This window comes from Salvelinus alpinus, chromosome 17 (genome assembly GCF_045679555.1).
Source record: "Salvelinus alpinus chromosome 17, SLU_Salpinus.1, whole genome shotgun sequence".
Classification (NCBI taxonomy): domain Eukaryota; kingdom Metazoa; phylum Chordata; class Actinopteri; order Salmoniformes; family Salmonidae; genus Salvelinus; species Salvelinus alpinus.
Genome location: NC_092102.1, coordinates 52,293,729 through 52,315,423, shown reverse-complemented (window position 1 = coordinate 52,315,423; position 21,695 = coordinate 52,293,729). Strand labels below are relative to the sequence as shown.

At 46.7% G+C, this 21,695-nt stretch overlaps 1 protein-coding gene across 3 annotated transcripts in view; it reads right to left on the bottom strand.

The window, feature by feature from the left end:
* The window catches only part of LOC139543158 (plexin-B3-like), a 264,643-nt gene that overhangs the window by 220,099 nt on the left and 22,849 nt on the right, over positions 1-21,695 (bottom strand). Inside the window, exon 1 of one of the 3 annotated variants that reach the window (XM_071349398.1) lies at positions 641-1,085. The exons of the other annotated variants lie outside the window; for them this stretch is intronic. The gene's annotated coding sequence lies outside the window, so the exon portion shown is untranslated. Of the gene's footprint in view, positions 1-640; positions 1,086-21,695 lie in introns of those variants that run through there. 3 annotated transcript variants of the gene reach the window in all.

The window sequence follows — 21,695 nt, the reverse complement described above, 5'->3', positions numbered from 1 at the left end:
CGGCAGCTTTGCCAGCTGTCATTGTAACCGTCTCAAAAATAATGAGGAGATAAATTGTAGGCTACTTTACATTCACTGCATATTTAGAAAATGACATTTCACTGAGAAAGACACTCGATAATTCAGACAGAGAACAGAGCCCATTCTCTCTAAACTCAACTTCCAGACTAGTCTAGGCAAGTACAAAAGCCTGATTCTTATACAGGTTTCATATAATCAATGAGACATTTGTCACAGACTCATAACTTCATTTTTTCAGCTATTATAACTTCTTCCAGACAAGGGATGATGGAGAATGTACAAAACACAGATTCCCATACAATGGGTTTCGTACAATAAATTAGATATTATTCATACAATTAAAATCCTAATGCCCCCCCCCCCCCAAAATTTAAACACTTTTGCCTACGCTATTATTCATCTGCATAAGAACGAACACAACAACATAATAGCGTCAGGAATAAATGACAGCGCTCTCAAGGTCTCAACACCAGCCGACAAATGTTGTCACTCACTCAAACACCTCTGATAAAAGCATTATTCAGAGCCACTCACAACCACTCCTGTGAGGGAGAGAGGCGAGCAGTCATCCATCCAGTCACTCAAACACAACCCAAGTTCCATTCATTATGACACTTACTTCACTCAGTATCCATATTCATCCACGTCCCATTCCAAAACACAAATACAGAGTTTATTCCCCAACAAAAATCGGTGAAAAATAAAATGTTTTTTAAAAAAGTACCCGAATGTTTTTGTTCTATCCAACACTCTCTTCCCCGTTATGCTGTTGAGCAGGCGGGCGGCAGCGCGAGGTGAGCAGCAGCAGCTGAGAGATGGGGGAGAGAACGGGAGGACCGACCCCGGTGGGAATAGGACAGAGAAAAGAGGTGGGGTCTGATTCTGTTACCGTGTCCGTGTGCTGCGAGTTTCCAATAGGGTCCCGACCTCTTCACGAGGCGTGGTCATCCTACTTAATATTTCATTATTCCTCTTGTTAACGGTGTGATAAGTTAAATCGCTCTAAGAAGACTATTTAAATATCCCTCTGTGCTCCCTCCCTCTGTCTGCTCAGTGGTTTAACGGTGCTCCCTCCCTCCCTCCGTCTACTCAGTGGTTTAACGGTGCTCCCTCCCTCTGTCTGCTCAGTGGGTTAACGGTGCTCCCTCCCTCTGTCTGTCTACTCAGTGGTTTAACGGTCCTCCCTCCCTCTGTCTACTCAGTGGGTTAACGGTCCTCCCTCCCTCCGTCTACTCAGTGGTTTAACGGTGCTCCCTCCCTCCCTCTGTCTACTCAGTGGTTAAACGGTGCTCCCTCTGTCTGCTCAGTGGTTTAACGGTGCTCCCTCCCTCCCTCTGTCTACTCAGTGGTTAAACGGTGCTCCCTCTGTCTACTCAGTGGTTAAACGGTGCTCCCTCCCTCCCTCCCTCTGTCTACTCAGTGGTTTAACGGTGCTCCCTCCCTCTGTCTACTCAGTGGTTTAACGGTGCTCCCTCCCTCTGTCTACTCAGTGGTTTAACGGTGCTCCCTCCCTCCCTCTGTCTACTCAGTGGTTAACGGTCCTCCCTCCCTCCGTCTACTCAGTGGTTTAACGGTGCTCCCTCCCTCCCTCTGTCTACTCAGTGGTTTAACGGTCCTCCCTCCCTCTGTCTACTCAGTGGGTTAACGGTCCTCCCTCCCTCCCTCTGTCTACTCAGTGGTTTAACGGTGCTCCCTCCCTCTGTCTACTCAGTGGGTTAACGGTGCTCCCTCCCTCTGTCTGCTCAGTGGTTTAACGGTGCTCCCTCCCTCCCTCTGTCTACTCAGTGGTTAAACGGTCCTCCCTCCCTCTGTCTGCTCAGTGGTTTAACGGTGCTCCCTCCCTCCCTCTGTCTACTCAGTGGGTTAACGGTGCTCCCTCCCTCTGTCTACTCAGTGGTTTAACGGTGCTCCCTCCCTCTGTCTGCTCAGTGGTTTAACGGTGCTCCCTCCCTCTGTCTGCTCAGTGGTTTAACGGTCCTCCCTCCCTCTGTCTACTCAGTGGTTTAACGGTCCTCCCTCCCTCTGTCTACTCAGTGGTTTAACGGTGCTCCCTCCCTCTGTCTACTCAGTGGTTTAACGGTCCTCCCTCCCTCTGTCTACTCAGTGGTTTAACGGTCCTCCCTCCCTCTGTCTACTCAGTGGGTTAACGGTGCTCCCTCCCTCTGTCTACTCAGTGGGTTAACGGTGCTCCCTCCCTCCCTCTGTCTACTCAGTGGGTTAACGGTCCTCCCTCCCTCTGTCTACTCAGTGGTTTAACGGTCCTCCCTCCCTCTGTCTGCTCAGTGGTTTAACGGTGCTCCCTCCCTCCCTCCGTCTACTCAGTGGTTTAACGGTGCTCCCTCCCTCCCTCTGTCTACTCAGTGGTTTAACGGTGCTCCCTCCCTCCCTCTGTCTACTCAGTGGGTTAACGGTGCTCCCTCCCTCTGTCTGTCTACTCAGTGGTTTAACGGTGCTCCCTCCCTCTGTCTACTCAGTGGTTTAACGGTCCTCCCTCCCTCTGTCTACTCAGTGGGTTAACGGTCCTCCCTCCCTCTGTCTACTCAGTGGTTTAACGGTCCTCCCTCCCTCTGTCTACTCAGTGGGTTAACGGTCCTCCCTCCCTCTGTCTACTCAGTGGTTAAACGGTGCTCCCTCCCTCCCTCTGTCTACTCAGTGGTTTAACGGTGCTCCCTCCCTCTGTCTACTCAGTGGTTTAACGGTGCTCCCTCCCTCTGTCTGTCTACTCAGTGGTTTATCGGTGCTCCCTCCCTCTGTCTACTCAGTGGTTTAACGGTGCTCCCTCCCTCTGTCTGTCTACTCAGTGGTTTAACGGTGCTCCCTCCCTCTGTCTACTCAGTGGTTTAACGGTGCTCCTCCCTCCCTCTGTCTACTCAGTGGTTTAACGGTGCTCCCTCCCTCCCTCTGTCTACTCAGTGGGTTAACGGTGCTCCCTCCCCCTGTCTACTCAGTGGTTTAACGGTGCTCCCTCCCTCTGTCTGCTCAGTGGTTAAACGGTGCTCCCTCCCTCCCTCTGTCTACTCAGTGGTTTAACGGTGCTCCCTCCCTCCCCCTGTCTACTCAGTGGTTTAACGGTGCTCCCTCCCTCTGTCTGCTCAGTGGTTAAACGGTGCTCCCTCCCTCCCTCTGTCTACTCAGTGGGTTAACGGTGCTCCCTCCCTCCTCCCCTCCAGTCCGTCATGCCTCTCTCTCCCCAGCCCCCCACGCCTCTACCCCCCTCCCCTCAGCCCCCACCCCCTCTCTCCCCTCCTCACCCCCCAACACCCTCCTCAGCCCCCCATCCCTCTAACCTCTCTCCCTCCCAGCCCCTCAGGCCCCACCCCTCTCCTCAGCCCCTCCTCAGCTCCCCCCACCTATCTTTCCCCAGGCCCCCCCTCGTCTGCTGGGGGACCAGATGAGGCCTGGCAGCGTCCTGCCGGTGTTTGACATAGTGGGTCAACAGTATCTAACAATACAAATGGAAACTGTTTCAGTCAGAGGGTTGTCTGACTGACTCCCACCAGTGTTTTCGAGGAACACTTGACAAAGTGTGAGCAGTTGTAACAAGTCCTAACAATAGTGACAGGAGCCTAATTATCCTACCTCTAAAAGCAAGATTGTTTAGCAAGGCCAGCCCACAATTTTATAAAAATACATTGTCTTCGGGAAGTATTCAGGGTTTTCCCACATAACATAGTTATTTTTCCCCCTCATCAATATACACACAATATCCCATAATGAGAAAGCAAAAACAGGTTTAGACATTTTTGCTAATTTATAAAAATGATTTAATTAAACATTTACATATGTATTCAGACCCTTTACTCTGTACTTTGTTGAAGCACCTTTGGCAACGATTACAGCATCAAGTCTTCTTGGGTATGACGGTATAATCTTGGCACATCTGTATTTGGGGAGTTTCTCCCATTCTTCTCTGTAGATCGTCTCAAGCTCTGTCAGGTTGGATGGGGAGCGTCGCTGCACAGATATTTTCAGGTCTCTCCAGAGATCTTTGATCGGGTTCAAGTCCGGGCTCTGGCTGGGCCACTCAAGAACATTCAGAGACATGTCCAAAAGCCACTCCTGCATTGTCTTGGCTGTGTGCTAAGGGTCGTTGTCCTAGGTTAGGATAGGTCAGTGATTCCAGGTGACCCTAATTAGATGTTCCATTACTTCATGTAGCTAGTTAGCTAATCAACATATTCATGCTTTGCCTATTCCTGTATGATAAGAAATTGTTGCACAAACATGCTTGCTGGCACCAGGTAGTATTAACTAGCTAGCTACGTTTGCTCTGACTCTTAAAACTCTTAACCTCAATCAGCCTGACTAACAGGTGTCTGTATATAGCCTTGCTAATGTATTTTTATTGTTGTTTTATTTCTTTACTTACCTACACACACACGCCTTTTTTTCCCGCACCATTGGTTAGAGCCTGTAAGTAAGCATTTCACTGTAGGGTCTACACCTGTTGTATTCGGCGCACTTGACAAATAAACTTTGATTTGATTTGATTAAAAGCAACATGTCATCAACATTGTTGCATCTATCTGATCATGCAGAGTGCTTGCGACAGTCGAGCAACTGCTCTCTCTCCTTGAGCGACGGGGCAGGGCTTGGGGTGGTTAGCGAGCAGGGCTTGGCAGGGCTTGGGGTGGTTAGCGAGCAGGGCTTGGCAGGGCTTGGGGTGGTTAGCGGGCAGGGCTTGGGGTGGTTAGCGGGCTTGGCAGGGCTTGGGGTGGTTAGCGGGCAGGGCTTGGGGTGGTTAGCGAGCAGGGCTTGGCAGGGCTTGGGGTGGTTAGCGGGCAGGGCTTGGGGTGGTTAGCGGGCAGGGCTTGGCAGGGCTGGTTAGCGGGCAGGGCTTGGCAGGGCTGGGGGTGGTTAGCGGGCAGGGCTTGGCAGGGCTGGGGGTGGTTGCGGGCAGGGCTGAGGGTGGTTAGCGGGCAGGGCTTGGCAGGGCTGGGGGTGGTTAGCGTGCAGGGCTGGGGGTGGTTAGTGGGCAGGGCTGGTTAGCGGGCAGGGCTTGGGGTGGTTAGCGGGCAGGGCTGGTTAGCGGGCTTGGCAGGGATGGTTAGCGGGCAGTGCTTGGGGTGGTTAGGGGCTTGGCAGGGATGGTTAGCGGGCAGGGCTTGGGGTGGTTAGCGGGCAGGGCTTGGGGTGGTTAGGGGCTTGGCAGGGATGGTTAGCGGGCAGGGCTTGGGGTGGTTAGCGGGCAGGGCTGGTTAGCGGGCTTGGCAGGGATGGTTAGCGGGCAGGGCTTGGGGTGGTTAGCGGGCAGGGCTTGTGGTGGTTAGCGGGCAGGGCTTGGGGTGGTTAGCGGGCAGGGCTTGGGGTGGTTAGCGGGCAGGGCTTGGGGTGGTTAGCGGGCAGGGCTTGGGATGGTTAGCGGGCACGATTTTCTGGGGTAACAAAACCTGCTGATATACTGTTTCAAATCAAATGTTATTTGTCACATGCGCCGAATACAACAGGTGTACACCTTACAGTGAAATGGTTACTTACAGGCTCTAACCAACAATGCAGTTTGAAGAAAAATAAATGTTAAGTAAAAAATAGATAAGTAAAAATAATAAGAAAAATATAAATAAAAGAAATGAAAGTGTCAATTGACCACCCTGAGCTCTCATAAATTGCAATCATACTGCCCTTTCCCACCTGGACAAAAGGAACACCTACGTGAGAATGCTGTTCATTGACTACAGCTCAGCGTTCAACACCATAGTGGCCTCAAAGCTCATCACTAAGCTAAGGACCCTCAGGGTCCCTGGGACTTCCTGACAGGCCGCCCCCAGGTGGTCAGGGTAGGCAACAACACATATGCCATGCTGATCCTCAACACTGGGACCCCTCAGGGTTGTGTGCTTAGTCCCCTCCTATACTCCCTGATCACCCACGACTGCGTGGCCAGGGCACAACTCCCAACACCATCATTAAGTTTGCTGACGACACAACAGTGATCGCCGACAACGATGAGACAGCCTATATGGAGGAGTTCAGAGAACTGGCAGTGTGGTGCCAGGACAACAACCTCTCCCTCAATGTGAACAAGACAAAGGAGCTGATTGTGGATTACAGGAAAAGGCGGGCCGAACAGCCCCCAATTATCATCAACGGGGCTGTAGTGGAGCGGGTTGAGAGTTTCAAGTTCCTTGGTGTCCACATCACCAACAAACTATCATGGTCCAAACACACCAAGACAGTTGTGAAGAGGGCACGACAAAACCTATTCCCCCTCAGGAGACTGAAAAGATTTGGCATGGGTCCCCAGATTCTCAAAACGTTATACAGCTGCACCATCGAGAGTATCCTGACCCGGCTGTGTCACCGCCAGGTATGGCAACTGCTCGGCATCCAACCGTAAGATGCTACAGAGGGTAGTGCATAGTGGTACCGGAGCACCAAGTCTAGGACCAAAAGGCTCCTTAATAGCTTCTACCCCCCAAGCCATAAGGCTGCTGAACAATCAATCAAATGGCCACCGGACAATTTACATTGACTGGCGTTCAGATCAGCATGAGATTTCCTTTAATGACATCATGAGAACGGCCGTTCAGTTTCCCTTTAATGACATCATGAGAACGAGACTTCAGATCACCTTTTTGTAATACTGTTTATTGAATATCGATGGAATTATCAGCCAATACCCATATAGAGTTAAAAGGCCTGTCGGTGAACTGATATATCGGTCGGGCTCGAGAGAGCAGATGAACTAGCATTAGCATGGAGGGAGGGAAGAGCTAGCATTAGCATGGAGGGAGGGAAGAGCTGAACTAGCATTAGCATGGAGGGAGGGAAGGGCTGAACTAGCATTAGCATGGAGGGAGGGAAGAGCTGAACTAGCATTAGCATGGAGGGATGGAAGGGCTGAACTAGCATTAGCATGGAGGGAGGGAAGAGCTGAACTAGCATTAGAATGGAGGGAGGGAAGAGCTGAACTAGCATTAGCATGGAGGGAGGGAAGAGCTGAACTAGCATTAGCATGGAGGGAGGGAAGGGCTGAACTAGCATTAGCATGGAAGGAGGGAAGAGCTGAACTAGCATTAGCATGGAGGGAGGGAAGAGCTGAACTAGCATTAGCATGGAGGGAGGGAAGAGCTGAACTAGCATTAGCATGGAGGGAGGAAGGGAGGGAAGAGCTGAACTAGCATTAGCATGGAGGGAGGGAAGAGCTGAACTAGTATTAGAATGGAGGGAGGGAAGAGCTGAACTAGCATTAGCATGGAGGGAGGGAAGAGCTGAACTAGCATTAGAATGGAGGGAGGGAAGAGCTGAACTAGCATTAGCATGGAGGGAGGGAAGAGCTGAACTAGTATTAGAATGGAGGGAGGGAAGAGCTGAACTAGTATTAGAATGGAGGGAGGGAAGAGCTGAACTAGCATTAGAATGGAGGGAGGGAAGAGCTGAACTAGCGTTAGCATGGAGGGAGGGAAGAGCTGAACTAGCGTTAGCATGGAGGGAGGGAAGAGCTGAACTAGCGTTAGCATGGAGGGAGGGAAGAGCTGAACTAGCATTAGCATGGAGGGAGGGAAGAGCTGAACTAGTATTAGCATGGAGGGAGGGAAGAGCTGAACTAGCATTAGCATGGAGGGAGGGAGGGAAGAGCTGAACTAGCATTAGCATGGAGGGAGGGAGGGAAAAGCTGAACTAGCATTAGCATGGAGGGAGGGAAGGGCTGAACTAGCATTAGCATGGAGGGAGGGAAGGGCTGAACTAGCATTATAATGGAGGGAGGGAAGGGCTGAACTAGCATTAGCATGGAGGGAGGGAAGAGCTGAACTAGCATTAGCATGGAGGGAGGGAAGAGCTGAACTAGCATTAGCATGGAGGGAGGGAAGAGCTGAACTAGCATTAGCATGGAGGGAGGGAAGAGCTGAACTAGCATTAGCATGGAGGGAGGGAAGGGCTGAACTAGCATTAGAATGGAGGGAGGGAAGGGCTGAACTAGCATTAGCATGGAGGGAGGGAAGAGCTGAACTAGCATTAGCATGGAGGGAGGGAAGGGCTGAACTAGCATTAGAATGGAGGGAGGGAAGGGCTGAACTAGCATTAGCATGGAGGGAGGGAAGAGCTGAACTAGCATTAGCATGGAGGGAGGGAAGAGCTGAACTAGCATTAGCATGGAGGGAGGGAAGAGCTGAACTAGCATTAGCATGGAGGGAGGGAAGAGCTGAACTAGCATTAGAATGGATGGAGGGAAGAGCTGAACTAGCATTAGCATGGAGGGAGGAAGGGAAGAGCTGAACTAGCATTAGAATGGAGGGAGGGAAGAGCTGAACTAGTATTAGAATGGAGGGAGGGAAGAGCTGAACTAGCATTAGCATGGAGGGAGGGAAGAGCTGAACTAGCATTAGCATGGAGGGAGGGAAGAGCTGAACTAGCATTAGCATGGAGGGAGGGAAGAGCTGAACTAGCATTAGCATGGAGGGAGGGAAGAGCTGAACTAGCATTAGCATGGAGGGAGGGAAGAGCTGAACTAGCATTAGCATGGAGGTAGGGAAGAGCTGAACTAGCATTAGCATGGAGGGAGGGAAGAGCTGAACTAGCATTAGAATGGAGGGAGGGAAGAGCTGAACTAGCATTAGAATGGAGGGAGGGAAGAGCTGAACTAGCATTAGCATGGAGGGAGGGAAGAGCTGAACTAGCATTAGAATGGAGGGAGGGAAGAGCTGAACTAGCATTAGCATGGAGGGAGGGAAGAGCTGAACTAGTATTAGAATGGAGGGAGGGAAGAGCTGAACTAGCATTAGCATGGAGGGAGGGAGGAGCTGAACTAGCATTAGCATGGAGGGAGGGAAGAGCTGAACTAGCATTAGCATGGAGGGAGGGAAGAGCTGAACTAGCATTAGCATGGAGGGAGGGAAGAGCTGAACTAGCATTAGCATGGAGGTAGGGAAGAGCTGAACTAGCATTAGCATGGAGGGAGGGAAGAGCTGAACTAGCATTAGCATGGAGGGAGGAAGGGAGGAAGAGCTGAACTAGCATTAGCATGGAGGGAGGGAAGAGCTGAACTAGCATTAGAATGGAGGGAGGGAAGAGCTGAACTAGCATTAGAATGGAGGGAGGGAAGAGCTGAACTAGCATTAGAATGGAGGGAGGGAAGAGCTGAACTAGCATTAGCATGGAGGGAGGGAAGAGCTGAACTAGCATTAGAATGGAGGGAGGGAAGAGCTGAACTAGCATTAGCATGGAGGGAGGGAAGAGCTGAACTAGCATTAGAATGGAGGGAGGGAAGAGCTGAACTAGCATTAGCATGGAGGGAGGGAAGAGCTGAACTAGCATTAGCATGGAGGGAGGGAAGAGCTGAACTAGCATTAGAATGGAGGGAGGGAAGAGCTGAACTAGCATTATCATGGAGGGAGGGAAGAGCTGAACTAGCATTAGCATGGAGGGAGGGAAGAGCTGAACTAGCATTAGCATGGAGGGAGGGAAGAGCTGAACTAGCATTAGCATGGAGGGAGGGAAGAGCTGAACTAGCATTAGCATGGAGGGAGGGAAGAGCTGAACTAGCATTAGCATGGAGGGAGGGAAGAGCTGAACTAGCATTAGCATGGAGGGAGGGAAGAGCTGAACTAGCATTAGCATGGAGGGAGGGAAGAGCTGAACTAGCATTAGCATGGAGGGAGGGAAGAGCTGAACTAGCATTAGCATGGAGGGAGGGAAGAGCTGAACTAGCATTAGCATGGAGGGAGGGAAGAGCTGAACTAGCATTAGAATGGAGGGAGGGAAGAGCTGAACTAGCATTATCATGGAGGGAGGGAAGAGCTGAACTAGCATTAGCATGGAGGGAGGGAAGAGCTGAACTAGCATTAGCATGGAGGGAGGGAAGAGCTGAACTAGCATTAGCATGGAGGGAGGGAAGAGCTGAACTAGTATTAGCATGGAGGGAGGGAAGAGCTGAACTAGCATTAGCATGGAGGGAGGAAGGGAAGAGCTGAACTAGCATTAGCATGGAGGGAGGAAGGGAAGAGCTGAACTAGCATTAGCATGGAGGGAGGAAGGGAAGAGCTGAACTAGCATTAGAATGGAGGGAGGGAAGAGCTGAACTAGCATTAGCATGGAGGGAGGGAAGAGCTGAACTAGCATTAGCATGGAGGGAGGGAAGAGCTGAACTAGCATTAGCATGGAGGGAGGGAAGAGCTGAACTAGCATTAGCATGGAGTGAGGGAAGGGCTGAACTAGCATTAGCATGGAGGGAGGGAAGAGCTGAACTAGCATTAGCATGGAGGGAGGGAAGAGCTGAACTAGCATTAGAATGGAGGGAGGGAAGAGCTGAACTAGCATTAGCATGGAGGGAGGGAAGAGCTGAACTAGCATTAGCATGGAGGGAGGAAGGGAAGAGCTGAACTAGCATTAGAATGGAGGGAGGGAAGAGCTGAACTAGCATTAGCATGGAGGGAGGAAGGGAAGAGCTGAACTAGCATTAGCATGGAGGGAGGGAAGAGCTGAACTAGCATTAGCATGGAGGGAGGGAAGAGCTGAACTAGCATTAGCATGGAGGGAGGGAAGAGCTGAACTAGCATTAGCATGGAGGGAGGGAAGAGCTGAACTAGTATTAGCATGGAGGGAGGGAAGAGCTGAACTAGCATTAGCATGGAGGGAGGGAGGGAAGAGCTGAACTAGCATTAGCATGGAGGGAGGGAAGAGCTGAACTAGCATTAGAATGGAGGGAGGGAAGAGCTGAACTAGCATTAGCATGGAGGGAGGGAAGAGCTGAACTAGTATTAGCATGGAGGGAGGGAAGAGCTGAACTAGCATTAGCATGGAGGGAGGGAAGAGCTGAACTAGCATTAGCATGGAGGGAGGGAGGGAAGAGCTGAACTAGCATTAGCATGGAGGGAGGGAAGAGCTGAACTAGCATTAGCATGGAGGGAGGGAAGAGCTGAACTAGCATTCGCATGGAGGGAGGGAAGAGCTGAACTAGCATTAGAATGGAGGGAGGGAGGGAGGGAAGAGCTGAATTATTATTAGCATGGAGGGAGGGAGGGAAGAGCTGAACTAGTATTAGCATGGAGGGAGGGAGGGAGGGAGGGAGGGAGGGAGGGGAGCTGTACTAGCATTAGCATGGAGGGAGGGAGGGAAGAGCTGAACTAGTCATGCTGTGAGAATGAGGGGAGAAAGAGCTGAGAGAGCGAGAGAGAAAGAGAGGCAGGTGCAGAGAAAGAGAGTAATGAATGCGAGAGGGGGAGGGTGCATTAGGAAGGGTGCAATCAGGGGGGAGAGTGGAGGGGTGCGTGCAGGGGGGACCCGGTGGAGTGGGGTGTGGGGCCAAGGGTGAGGGGTGACAGTAATTAGGAGGAAATGTGTTTGATGGAGGGAGGAGGAGAGGACGACACCGTGGAAGGATGGCAGGTGAAGAATTTTTTTCGCTGCTACTTCAACTGACAAGAAAGGGGGGAGAGAGATGGGGGAGAGCGAGAGAGACAATGACAACAGAAGAGAGAGAAAGAGAGACAGAGAGGCAGCGAGAGAGACAACGACAGTGAGAGACACCTAAAAGGAAGCGATTCCCAAACCTTCCATAAAAAAAGCCATCACCTACAGAGAGATGAACCTGGAGAAGAGTCCCCTAAGCAAGCTAGTCCTGGGGCTCTGTTCACAAACACAAACAGACCCCACAGAGCCCCAGGACAATAACACAATTAGACCCAACCAAATCATGAGAAAACAAGACGATAATTACTTGACTCATTGGAAAGAATTAACAAAAAAACAGAGCAAACTAGAATGCTATTTGGCCCTAAACAGAGAGAGACAGTGGCAGAATACCTGACCACTGTGACTGACCCAAAATGAAGGAAAGCTTTGAATATGTACAGACTCAGTGAGCATAGCCTTGCTATTGAGAGAGGCCACCGTAGGCAGACCTGGCTCCCAAGAGAAGACAGGCTATGTGGACACTGCCCACAAAATGAGTTGGAAACTGAGCTGCACTTCCTAACCTCCTGCCAAATGTATGACCATATTAGAGAGACATATTTCCCTCAGATTACACAGATCCAAAGAATTCGAAAACAAACCCGATTTTGATAAACTCCCATATCTACTGGTTGAAATACCACAGTGTGCCATCACAGCAGCAATATTTGTGACCTGTTGCCACAAGAAAAGGGCAACCAGTGAAAAACAAACACCATTGTAAATACAACCCATATTTATGTTTATTTATTTTCCCTTTTGTACTTTAACTATTTGTACATCATTACAACACTGTATATATACATAATATGACATATGTAATGTCTTTATTATTTTGGACACACACCTATTGTACTAAAAGTTTACTTGTTCAATGAAAAAAAAAAAAAATATATATATATATATACACACACACATACACAGTTGAAGTCGGAAGTTTACATAAACTCAGGTTGGAGTCATTAAAACTTGTTTTTCAACCACTCCACAAATGTATTGTTAAAAAAATATAGTTTTGGCAAGTCGGTTAGGACATCTACTTTGTGCATGACACAATACATTTTTCCAACAATTGTTTACAGACAGATTGTTTCACCTATAATTCACTGTATCACAATTCCAGTGGGTCAGAAGTTTACAGACACTAACTTGACTGTGCCTTTAACTTCACTAGGGTAGGAATTTTGGATGAAAAACGTGCACAAAAATTTACCTGCCTGCTACTCAGCCATAAAAGCTAGAATATGCATATAATTAGTAGATTTGGATAGAAAACAGGATATAAACTCTGAAGTTTCTAAAACTGTTTGAATGATGTCTGTGAGTATAACAGAACTCATATGGCGGGCAAAAACCTGAGAAAAAAGTCAAACCAGGGAGTGGGAAATCTGAGGTTTGTAGTTTTTCAACTCTTTGCCTATAGAATATACAGTGTCTATGGGGTCATATTGCACTTCCTAAGGCTTCCACTAGATGTCAACAGTCGTTAGAACCTTGTTTGAAGCTTCTACTATGACGTGGGGGCGAATGAGAGGGGATTGAGTAAGGTCTCTCCCAGAGTGCCATGAGCTGACCATGCGCGTTCACGTGATAGTTAGCTTGCGTTCCATTGCATTTCTACAGACAAAGGAATTCTCCGGTTGAAACATTATTGAAGATTTATGTTAAAAACATCCTAAAGATTGATTCTATACATCGTTTGACATGTTTCTACGGACTGTAACGGAACTTTTTGACTTTTAGTCTGCACCCAGTGATCGCGCCTCATGAATTTTGATTACTGGGCTAAACGTGCGAACAAAAAGGAGGTATTTGGACATATATTATGGACATTGTGGAATTGGGAGTGCATTCCTGGGAGTGCATTCTGATGAAGATCATCAAAGGTAAGTGAATATTTATAATGCTATTTCTGACTTTTGTTGACTCCACAACATGGCGGGTACCTGTATGGCTTGTTTTTGTGTGAGCGCTGTACTCAGATTATTGCATGATGTGCTTTTCCGTAAAGTTTTTTTTAAATCTGACACAGCGGTTGCATTAAGGAGAAGTGGATCTAAAATGCCATGCATAACAGTTGTATCTTTTAGCAATGTTTATTATGAGTATTTCTGTAAACTGATGTGGCTCTCTGCAAAATCACTGGATGTTTTGGAACTACTGAACATAACGCGCAAATGTAAACTGAGATTTTTGAATATAAATATGAACTTTACCGAACAAAACATACATGTATTGTGTAACAAGAAATCCTATGAGTGTCATCTGATGAAGATCATCAAAGGTTAGTGATTAATTTTATCTCTATTTCTGCTTTTTGTGACTCCTCTCTTTGGTTGGAAAAATGGCTGTGTTTTTCTGTGACTTGGCTCTGACCTAACATAACCGTTTGGTTTGCTTTCATCGTAAAGCCTTTTTTGAAATCGGACACTGTGGCTGGATTTACAACAAATGTATCTTTAAAATGGTGTAAAGCCAAAAAACACCATCCCAACCGTGAAGCACGGGGGTGGCAGCATCATGTTGTGGGGGTGCTTTGCTGCAGGAGGGACTGGTGCACTTCACAAAATAGATGGCATCATGAGGCAGGAAAATTATGTGGATATATTGAAGCAACATCTCAAGACATCAGTCAGGAAGTTACTCCAGCCACCCTAGTCATAGACTGTTCTCTCTGCTACCGCACGGCAAGCGGTGCAAAAGCACCAAGTCTAGGTCCAAGAGGCTTCTTAACAGCTTCTACCCCGAAGCCATAAGACTCCTGAACAGCTAATCAAATGGCTACCCAGACCCCTCTTTTACACTGCTGCTACTCTGTTTATTATCTATGCATAGTCACTTTAACTCTACCTACATGTACATATTACCTCAATTACCTCGACTAACCGGTGCCCCCTCACATTGACTCTGTACCGGTACCCCCTGTATATAGCCTCGCATGTTATGTTACTGCTGCTGTTTAATTATTTGTTACTTTTATTTTCTACTTCACAATTATTATAATTTTTTTTCTTAACTTCTTAAAGCATTGTTGGTTAAGGGCTTGTAAGTAAGCATTTCACTGTAAGGTCTACACCTGTTGTATTTGGCGCATGTGACAAATCAAATTGGATTTGATTTAGGGCCTGTTTTTCCATCAATAACGAGGGTACGGGTAGGGCTCGGCTGTCACTAAATTGATCACTAGCGTTTTTAACCTGAGCCATTTGCTCGTGCTCTGCTGCACAGTCTAGTCATATCTGACTAGGATCATAACATGGTGGTAGAAGTGCTATAACCTCGTAAAATATCAAGATGAGAGATTATTTCACAGAGTTTAGAGCGATGAAAAGTAGCTACCTGCTAACGGATCTCATGTCTCTTCACTGAGCAGTTCAGAGTGATGAAAAGTAGCTACCTGCTAACGGATCTCATGTCTCTTCACTGAGCAGTTCAGAGTGATGAAAAGTAGCTAACGGATCTCATGTCTCTTCGCTGAGCAGTTCAGAGCGATGAAAAGTTGAGCAGCACAAGTGGAGCCGTTGCTATGGTTACTCAGACTCCAAACCCCCATGAGCAGAATCCATGCAGAGCGATCTGCCAGCGCAGAGATCGAGTGACAGAGAGGAGAAGCTAATGGATTTACTAACGGTGCCTTAAATTTGACCAAACGACCTATGCCTGAACGTCGCAGGCATAGGTATGGCTTAAAATGAATGCCCCGTGCAGGGCTCGACCTTTGATCAGGGCCCATAGGGGTACGGGGTGCCATTTGGGTGAGGGCCCTGGCTGGTTGGAGTCTGGTATAGAAGCTACAGGTTGACCACATCACCTGGCTGGTTGGAGTCTGGTATAGAAGCTACAGGTTGACCACATCACCGGGCTGGTTGGAGTCTGGTATAGAAGCTACAGGTTGACCACATCACCGGGCTGGTTGGAGTCTGGTATAGAAGCTACAGGTTGACCACATCACCGGGCTGGTTGGAGTCTGGTATAGAAGCTACAGGTTGACCACAACACCGGGCTGGTTGGAGTCTGGTATAGAAGCTACAGGTTGACCACAACACCGGGCTGGTTGGAGTCTGGTATAGAAGCTACAGGTTGACCACATCACCGGGCTGGTTGGAGTCTGGTATAGAAGCTACAGGTTGACCACAACACCGGGCTGGTTGGAGTCTGGTATAGAAGCTACAGGTTGACCACATCACCGGGCTGGTTGGAGTCTGGTATAGAAGCTACAGGTTGACCACATCACCGGGCTGGTTGGAGTCTGGTATAGAAGCTACAGGTTGACCACATCACCTGGCTGGTTGGAGTCTGGTATAGAAGCTACAGGTTGACCACAACACCGGGCTGGTTGGAATCTGGTATAGAAGCTACAGGTTGACCACAACACCGGGCTGGTTGGAGTCTGGTATAGAAGCTACAGGTTGACCACAACACCGGGCTGGTTGGAGTCTGGTATAGAAGCTACAGGTTGACCACATCACCGGGCTGGTTGGAGTCTGGTATAGAAGCTACAGGTTGACCACAACACCGGGCTGGTTGGAGTCTGGTATAGAAGCTACAGGTTGACCACATCACCGGGCTGGTTGGAGTCTGGTATAGAAGCTACAGGTTGACCACATCACCGGGCTGGTTGGAGTCTGGTATAGAAGCTACAGGTTGACCACATCACCTGGCTGGTTGGAGTCTGGTATAGAAGCTACAGGTTGACCACAACACCGGGCTGGTTGGAATCTGGTATAGAAGCTACAGGTTGACCACAACACCGGGCTGGTTGGAGTCTGGTATAGAAGCTACAGGTTGACCACATCACCGGGCTGGTTGGAGTCTGGTATAGAAGCTACAGGTTGACCACAACACCGGGCTGGTTGGAGTCTGGTATAGAAGCTACAGGTTGACCACAACACCGGGCTGGTTGGTATTTGGTATGCATCCAGACAGTGACTGAGGCAGAGTGTAGTGTGTGGACAATGTATTGTGGCTAGACCCTCATAGCTGAGGACGGATGACCCAGCTACAATCTAGCTAGACCCTCATTGCACTCAATACAGAGAGCTGAGAGGCAGACACTACATTTTCAAGCATGGATGCACGTTAACACACAGAGAGACAGAGACAGAGACAGAGACAGAGAGAGAGAGAGAGAGAGAGAGAGAGAGAGAGAGAGAGAGAGAGAGAGAGAGAGAGAGAGAGAGATTAAAGGCACGCTGGTTCCTTCTGTTGCAGATGGCTTATCAAGCAGACTGTTCATGGCTCCAGATTGACAGCCTGTCAAGAACCACACCGGAACTGACATGACAGCCAGTAAACACTATTATCACAGATCCCTGCTAAGCACTACTTAACACACTGATCTAGCCTGTTGTCTTTCTATTTCACCAGCTGACCACCAAAACACAAAATGTCTCTCTGAACAATATAATAATATAGACCTATGCCATTTAGCTTTTCATCCAAAGAGATTTATCACGCATACATTTCCGCGTGGGGTGGAATAAATCACTCTAAAAGATGTAAGGACAAGATCAACCACCATGTGAGCCAGCAGGAACACACACTGTAAACAGAGAGCCCACTGTATGGCCAGCAGGAACACACACTGTAAACAGAGAGCCCACTGTATGACCAGCAGGAACACACACTGTAAACAGAGAGCCCACTGTATGGCCAGCAGGAATACACACTGTAAAACAGAGAGCCCACTGTATGGCCAGCAGGAACACACACTGTAAACAGAGAGCCCACTGTATGACCAGCAGGAACACCCACACTGTAAACTGAGAGCCCACTGTATGACCAGCAGGAACACCCACACTGTAAACTGAGAGCCCACTGTATGACCAGCAGGAACACACACTGTAAAACAAAGCCCACTGTATGACCAGCAGGAATACACACAGCCTGTGCTCATAGATTACTGCTTAAAACTTCGTAGGGATAGGGTCCTATTTTCTCAATTTCCGCCTGACTGACGTGCCCAAAGTAAACTGCCTGTTGCTCAGGCCCTGAAGCCAGGATATGCAAATAATTGGTATCATTGGAAAGAAAACACTTTGAAGTTTGTATAACTGTTAAAATAATGTAGGAGACTATAACACAATAGATATGGTAGAAGACAATTCAAAGAAAAATCTACCTGAATTTCTTTTTTGAGAGAGAGCCCATGCTCTTACACTGGAAAGTATAGGGGCATAATGAATTCTAGCTCACACGATGCAATTCCTATGACTTCCACTGGGTGTCAGCACTCTATGTTCAAGGTTTCAGGCTTGTTTCTTCCAAAACGAATAAGAATAATGAGTTTTAGTACTGGGACACACTATTGGAAATTCGTGTTTGGGCGTGCGAGGAAGACAAGGAGGAAGACAAGACCCACCTGCTAATATCGGTTTCCTATTGAACATACTTCTTTCTGTATGAAATATTATAGTTTGATTACATTTTAGGGTATCTGTGCAGTTAAATTCTTGTTCATCTAAGCTTTCAACCGATATAAGACACTTGTATGTACCTACATGTTTAATATCCATAATTTTTATGATTATTAATTTGAATTGTGCGCCGTCCAGTTTCACCAGAAGTTGTCCCGCTAGCGGGACGCCTAGCACTAAGACCCTCCATTGCCTTATAACAACGTTTATCAAACCAAATCACATTTTATTGAGCGTATACACATATTTAGCAGATGTTATTGCAGGAGTAGTGAAATTCTTGTCTTCCTAGCTCTAGCAGTGCAGTAATATCAAACAATATACAAAAGTTAAATTCTGGAATTAAGAAATATACAAATATTAGGATGAGCAATATTGCATTCCGTGGTATAAATATATATATAAATATATACAGCACCAGTCAAAAGTTTGGACAGATCCTTTGAGGGATTTTCTTTATTTTTACTATTTTCTACTTTGTAGAATAATAGTGAAGACATCCTAATTATAAAAGAACACATATGGAATCACGTACAGTTTTGAAGGATTTCCCACATATGCTGAGCACTTGTTGGCTGCTTTTCCTTCACTCTGCGGTCCAACTCATCCCAAACAATCTCAATTGGGTTGAGGTCGGGTGATAATCGAGGCCAGGTCATCTAATGCATAACTCCATCACTCTCCCTCTTGGTCAAATAGCCCTTACACAGCCTGAAGGTGTGTTGTGTCATTGTCCTGTTGAAAAACAAATGATAGTGGGACTAAGCCCAAACCAGATGGGATGGCATATCGCTGCAGAATGCTGTGGTAGCCATGCTGGTTAAGTGTGCCTTGAATTCTAAATAAATCACAGTGTCAACAGGAAAGCACCATCACACCTCCTCCTCCATGCTTCACGGTGGGAACCACACATGCGGAGATCCATTTACCCACACTGCATTTCACAAAGACATGGCGGTTGGAACCAAAAATCTCAAATTTGGACGAATCAGACCAAAGGCCAGATTTCCACCGGTCTAATGTCCATTGCTCATGTTTCTCGGCCCAAGCACGTCTTTTCTTCTTACTAGTGTCCTTTAAACTTCTTGTCACTACAGGGGGTGCTGTTTCAACTTCGACATTTTGCGTCTCCAAATTAAACTGCCTCGTACTCAATTCTTGCTCGTACAATAGGCATATTATTATTACTATTGGATAGAAAACAATCTCTAGTTTCTAAAACCGTTTGAATTATGTCTGTGGGTGAACCAGAACTCTTTCTACAGCGAAAATCATGACAGGACATGCGAAGGTCAGAAAAATAGTCTCTGTTCTCAGATTAGTTTAAAGCTCTGTGTGTGCCCTATGGATCGAAATGAACTGCACCCGCCTTCCCCTGGATGTCAGTAACCAATGAGAAGTGGAATGGTGTTTCTACGTATTTCTCAGAGCTTATAAAAGGGCAAGGAACGAAGTGCGCTCTCTTTTCGACTTCCGCCATTACGCAACGCAAGACCTCAGGATAGCATTTTGAAACGCTCAGTTATCGGCCTTAGATATGTCCGTCTGTAATTTAATTCGATATAGGTGTTAGAAACATCATAACGAAGTTATTTGAAACTGATTTATATCAGTTTATGCGAGTATATTGCTATTTTCTGAATTTTCGTAGTATTGCGTTTGAGGATTTGGACATGTGTGTGCCACGTAGCTAATGTTAGCTGCTAGTTCCGAAGTTGAAGTGGATGTTTTACAACAAAGCAACGATTATTTTGGACAAAAGGACACCTTGCCCAAGATTCTGATGGAAGCTCGTCCAAAAGTAAGAGCTATTTATGATTTTATTCCGTATTTATGTGGAAAAATGTAAACGCATTTTTCGGCCATTATTGCGGCACTAGTCTGGCTGTAACGCACACTGTATGTCTAGTAACGTTAATTTTAAAAATCTAAATCAGCGGTTGCATTAATAACCAATGCATCTTTCATTAGCTGTCCAACCTGTATTTTTTTAGTCAATCTAATCGATAAATAATCGTAAACTTAGGTGCCTTTCCAAGATGGCGCCGGTCAGAATGCATGCCATGTTTTGACAGATTACATAGCATAACCACGATTTGTGATGCTAAATATGCACATTTTCGAACAAACTCTATATGCATTGTGTAATATGATGTTACAGGACTGTCATCTGAAGAATTCTGAGAAGGTTAGTGAAAAAATTAATATATTTTGGTGGTGATAACGTTATCGCGCTTTTTGCCTTGAATCAATGCTGGGGTGATGTTAGCTCATGTGGTATGCTTATATAACGATATATTGTGTTTTCGCTGTAAAACACTTAGAAAATCTGAAATATTGTCTGGATTCACAAGATGTTGGGCTTTCATTTGCTGTACGCTGTGTATTTTTCAGAAATGTTTTAAGATGAGTAATTAGGTAATACACGTTGCTCTCTGTAGTTATTCTAGTCGCTTTGGGTGAGTTTTGTGATAGTGGCTGCAATGGTAAACTGTGATTTATACCTGAAAAATGCACATTTTTCTAAAAAAACATATGCTATACCATAAATATGTTATCAGACTGTCATCTTATGAAGTTGTTTCTTGGTTAGTGGCTATATATATCTTTATTTAGTCGAATTAGTGATAGCTACTGATGGAGTAAAAAACTGGTGGAGTAAAAAAAGTGGTGTCTTTTGCTAACGTGGTTAGCTAATAGATTTACATATTGTGTCTTCCCTGTAAAACATTTTAAAAATCAGAAATGATGGCTGGATTCACAAGATGTTGGGCTTTCATTTGCTGTATGCTGTGTATTTTTCAGAAATGTTTTAGGATGAGTATTTTGGTAATTGACGTCGGTCTCTGTAATTATTCCGGCTGCTTCCAACGCTATTTCAGATTGCAGCTGCAATGTAGAACTGTGATTTATACCTGAAATATGCACATTTTTCTAAAAAAACATATGCTATACCATAAATATGTTATCAGACTGTCATCTGATGAAGTTTTTTCTTGGTTAGTGGCTATTTATATCTTTATTTAGTCGAAATTGTGATAGCTGCCCATGCAGGAAAAAAATGGTGGAGAAAAAAAAGTGGTGTCTTTTGCTATCGTGGTTAGCTAATAGATTTACATATTGTGTCTTCCCTGTAAAACATTTTAAAAATCAGAAATGATGGCTGGATTCACAAGATCTGTATCTTTCATCTGGTGTCTTGGACTTGTGATTTAATGATATTTAGATGCTTGTATTTACTTGTGACGCTATGCTAGGCTATGCTAGTCAGCTTTTTTACTGTGGGGGGTGCTCCCGGATCCGGGTTTGGTAGCAGTGAAAGGTTAACAGTGGTTTCTTTGCAGCAATTCGACCATAGAGGCCTGATTCACACAGAGGTAACTCTGGGTCTTCCATTCCAGTGGCGGTCCTCATGAGACAGTTTCATCATAGCGCTTGATGGTTTTTGCGACTGCACTTGGAGAAACTTTCAAAGTTCTTGACATTTTACGGATCGACTGACCTTCATGTGTTAAAATAAATGTACTGTCGTTTCTTTGCATATTTGAGCTGTTCTTGCCATAATATGGGCTTGGTCTTTTACCAAATAGAGCTATCTTCTGTATACCATCCCTACCTTGTCACAGCACAACTGACTGGCTCAAACGTATTAAGAAGGAAAGAAATTCCACAAATTAACTTAAGGCAGACCAGTTAATTGAAATGCATTCCAGGTGACTACCTCATGAAGCTGGTTGAGAGAATGCCAAGAGTGTGCGATGCGGTCATCAAGGCAAAGGGTGGCTAATTTGAAGAATCTCAAATATATTTTGATTTGTTCACTACATGATTCCATAGTTGATGTCTTCACTATTAAAAGAAAAACCC